The sequence below is a fragment of the Vidua chalybeata genome, chromosome 1 (genome assembly GCF_026979565.1).
Source record: "Vidua chalybeata isolate OUT-0048 chromosome 1, bVidCha1 merged haplotype, whole genome shotgun sequence".
NCBI classification, from domain to species: domain Eukaryota; kingdom Metazoa; phylum Chordata; class Aves; order Passeriformes; family Viduidae; genus Vidua; species Vidua chalybeata.
In genome coordinates, this window is record NC_071530.1 from 34,004,547 (window position 1) to 34,009,481 (window position 4,935).

Below are 4,935 nucleotides of genomic sequence, written 5' to 3' on the forward strand. Positions count from 1 at the left end.
TAACATATCTGTATCAGGTTAAAAGCATCAGCTTCACATTCGTCTGATAAAATCCTGAGCTAACCTGCTTATGATATAGAAAGAGGAAACCTGGCACTAACTCAAGTCCTTGGGTTTTCCTACACCAAAGTGTAGGAAACCACATTGCTTGAGAAAGGTTGTCTTTATATGGCATGCTCCTGAGCAAAGTCTTGACTTCACCCAGTGGGAAGTCAATATCAACTCTATTTTTAAGAGTTTGTTCCTGATTTTAGAGGAAACAACATAAAGTCCCTGAAGGAAAAAGGTGCATTCCACACCACTGGCTTGCTAGAAGTTGTACCCAGAGCATAACCCACTGCAGATCATGAGAACAATTAATTAACTTTTGATAAAGTGACACTGTTACTAAAGTAACATAAATCAACATAAAAGAACCAATTTTTTTTCTACACTTCAACTCTACTGAAAATTTAAAATTAATTCACTCTATGTAACATTTAAGACTTTTAAATACATATTGCACCTTTGTTTTAAGTCTAGCCCAATAATTTCACCACAGAAAATGCATATATATGGAACAGTTTGTTTATTATTAATTTTGGCTTACATTTCTGTTATATATTAATGCACTTCCCTACTGAATTTTTAAAATAATATGATTTTTGTTGTCTTAAGAGCTACCAGCACTAATAAGAAATGAATTTACTCTGTTCATCTTGATTATAACGAAGTATAATTGAAATGCAAATTTGGTATGTTGTGCCTGCTTTTTGATAGGTGGTAAATTCTAGGAAGAGATGCACAAGAAAAAACATCATAACAAGCTTCCAAAATCCAGAGTTGTTAATATAGGAAACCCAGTTTTCTTTGTCAGATTTTGTCATTATTATAATTTTGTAAAACTGACATAGCCTGCCTACTCATGTACACAAACCAATGCTTTGATTTACAAATAAGATGGAATAAGAAATATTTTCCATTACTGATTTGTTTGAAAGAAAAGTACTTTTTGAATGTCTTTTTTTTCCCTAGTAAGTGGTTAACTTCACTAAACATGAAATCAAACTTCAATTTGTTACTATTAAAAAATGAAAATAAATGTACCATTATCACTAGACTAACATAATCCTATTATCATCCTATTAGATAAACAGTGACAATGTTGTGTTTGTAATAGTCTCTAGAGATACAATAAATCTAGTAGGGGAATGTCAGCTTGGTCCAAGACAGATTAAATGTAGAGAACTGGAGTATAGTTCCCAGTAAACAAACACTTTGAGGTCAGGAGGTCGTACTTGCTCAGCTGTTCTTCATAAGCCCTATTGGAAATAACTTTCATACCATCACTGAATATATTCCATGCTACCTAATAATACTGAAGGCCGAGTACAGTTGTGATATAAATGATTTTTAAGTGAAATACTGAGTGTGAAATGATCAAAAAGCAATATGTAAATGGAAAATCAGGGTGATGTTAGACATGCAATGGGTGCAGTTTGTAAGATTTTTTTTCTCTTTTGCGGGAGAAAATCCATCCCATTTGAAAGCTTGTGCAAACTCCCACTGACAAACGAGTTGATTTGGCCCCAGCAGACCTGTGATTAATGTGACAAAAACTAAGACTAGCTGTATTTTAATTTAGAAAGCAACTAGGAAGAATATTCAATGAATTCTCCCTTGGCAGTTGACTAATTGCAGCAGAATGGAGAACACAAGTCAACAAAGGTCTGGGAAGGAGAGAGAGAACTACAGAATGAATTTGCTTTTGGCATCTCTTCTATCAGGCAGAAAAATGCCTGGATTCCGGGAATGCTAAAATAAAGATATCAATGTGTGGATTATGATGGGTGAAGGTCTCAAATCTGGTAAGATAACTTAAATGTTTTTCAGACTCATACATCTGTCACCCAATTTTATGGAAAAGCTGCACTACTTCCAAGCTGTATAAGTAACAGATACTGTTGACAAGTTCAGTCAGGCCTCAGTGGTAGCATCTAAGCAGGCAGCTTCATAAGGCATTAAAAAGTCTCCTTCAGCACAGACATGGTATATTCAAAATATGCAGATATGCAGACCAAATGTTGTCCACTGACATATCCTAGCAAAGATAATGGAAATAAACACTGTAAAAACAGATTTTTACCATGGTGTTTGTGTACAAAACACTTATTACAGGCCCAACAGATCTTTTGCCATGTAGTGAACTAAAGCCATATGTCATGGCTGTAACCTTGCTGTGGTTTCAAAAGAGTTGTTACCCATATTAATAATGTAAATTTTATTTTGATTGAAAGTTTCCAGTTCCAACAACAACATGCAACCACATTTTGGACAACAAAGTATGCTAGCTTGGCTACAATATAATGTAAAATATTTATTAGCAAAAGGGAGAGCCATTGAATAAATATGTTTCTTTTTTTAGAAAATTCTAGAAATGTAAGCTCTACAGTATTATGACTTTTAAAAATATTCCTTATACAAGAAAATTTATTTGTGAAATAAGAAAAGGTATGAAAGTTGTGTGATTAGAATATATTTTCATTTCTGAATGGTGCTGATCAAATAACACCAGAAAGTTGATGTTACTTTCTGTATGTAAATTTGCATAGCAAATCCAACATATTCTTCTCTGTACAATATTAATAAACACTATAGAATAATAAATGATTGGGGGATGAATTAAAGACAAATTTTCATTTTAGCACTGTGTTTCTTAGTAATTTATTTGTATGTAATGTATGTAGCAATATGGTCATTATTTTTTTCATAGAATTTAAGAATTCATAATGTTTCAGAACTCAAGCAGCAGGAGAAGGTGAGACTCAAGATCTGTTGACAGAGAAGTTTTCCATACAAATAGCTACACAAGAGCTTTAGAGCCATCTCCAAGCTGAATGAGGGGCTGTGGGGAAAGCATGAGTCGATCTCTGTGTTGAGATCCAGGCCAGGCTCAGCCTCTCACAAGTGCAGTGCGTGACCCAATAGCCCTTTTCCTTGGTGCCAAGTCAAGGCTGAAAAAGAATTCCTGCAACACTCGGGTGGTACTGGTCTCAGCAGGGAACTGTGAAGCTGCACCAAGCCCCCCAGTTCGAGCACAGCTGCTCAGGGAACCAAGGAGCAAGAAAAACTAATATAATGGCGGAGACACAACTGCCTGAGACAGGCTAAAGGAGGTAGAGACAGCATTAGTATGAAGACACAGACATCTTTAGAGCCTTTCAGAAAACCATAAACCAGTATGAGAAAATAGGAAAGCTGCCAAGCTTCATGCAGATACAGTATACAGACACTCTGTGCTCTGTCAATGGTGCAGCCAGTGCTGGAGGGGAACTCAGAAGGGGATATAAGAAGCATGCTGGAGGCTGCTGTGGAAAGTGCCTTTCTACTTTCAGTCCCTCAGGTTTAAGTGCTGTGCTCTGAGGTACAAGAACTTTTAAATCTCACTGCTTGTTTGTTTCCTGCCACATGCAGTTTTCTTGCCACTGAAAACAAAATGTTGGTCATTTGGGAGCTTCCTATTACTTTCAGATAGAAAAGATAAAAGGCTGAGAGAAACAGTAAATCGACTAAAGCATACCAAACAAAGGTATTTACCTGTTCTATATCTGCTAAGATTTCAGTGACACCTACTCAGTGGTCATTTACATGCCGTGCTGTGTATGCCAGTAAGAGGTATGCTGGAGGGAAAAAACCCTTGCAAACATCATAAATAAGAAATGAAACACTCCCCCAGACCTGGGTCTCCAGTGCACATATATTAATTACACACCAGAGGGTAAAGCCTCAGTATGTGCAAGCATTTAATTCATTATTTGCATTTATTGAAAACATTCCTTTTCACTTTAACAATAAAGTAACCCAACAGCGAAGTAACAGCAATTCAAATGCAGTCATTTACAGACGTGCGGTTTCTTGTGCCCATTGTACAGTGCAGTGCTGCCAAGTCTCACACCTCAGAAGTAAGCTCCTGCTCTCTCCTCTGTCACACACATACATGCACACACACACAAAATTTACATGTCTGCTCTCACCTATATTCTTTTGGGAAAACCCACAAATTTCATCAATCTCACTCTACAGATTTAAAAATCCTGGCAGCTTTTGAATAGCTTTTCTTCATCAGCTGCAATTAAGTGTTGGAAAAGAAATCCAAAATACACAGAAAGAAACTTTCTCCTTAATAGGAAATGTTAGCAATAGTATGGGATTTCTAATATGTTCCAAAGTTTAGCCACACCATCGTACTGGAAGGCCAAGACTGCATGCCCTGTGATTAGGTTCCCTTAAATGCTGGGCAATTCAGTGTTGTCAGCCATAACAAGAAACATTATTTATAACTATTTAACTGTTTTAAGAGTATAGTTAATAGCTTTCTGTAACATGATCTTAAAGAAGTTGATTAAGTGTGCTTTACAACATGACCAGAAAGAGCTTCCGATTAGTGACATCAGTATATATATTTTACATCTCACATGGCCCACACTTTTAAAACTTGGAAGTGTTGAAATAGGAGTCAAACCAAAATGAAATCAAATAATTAGAACTGAAGCATTTCCTTACCACACTTCATCAATATCATCATGTCATACCAATAGACTGAATATCCACAACATCAAGAACCTGTCTCTGGTAATAAAACCTAGAAATATATCATTTTTATGTCACTCACGCAAAACAAAGATGGGCCTCAGAGGGGAGGAATTCAGGGATGGTTCAAAAACTCATCACAGGTTTGGTTCAGACTACAGTAATACAGAAAATAAACAAATGAAAGAAAAAATGTTAGGCTCTGGATTGAGTAAAAGTTCACATCTATCCAAGGTTAAACAGATGTGATAAGGATCCATTTTTGATTTCAAGGCTCTAAATTACTGGAGCTCACAGGTTGAAGAAGATAGTGTAGTTATAAAAACAATGTTTTGCAAACACCCCAAAGTCTGTTCCCTGGGAGTC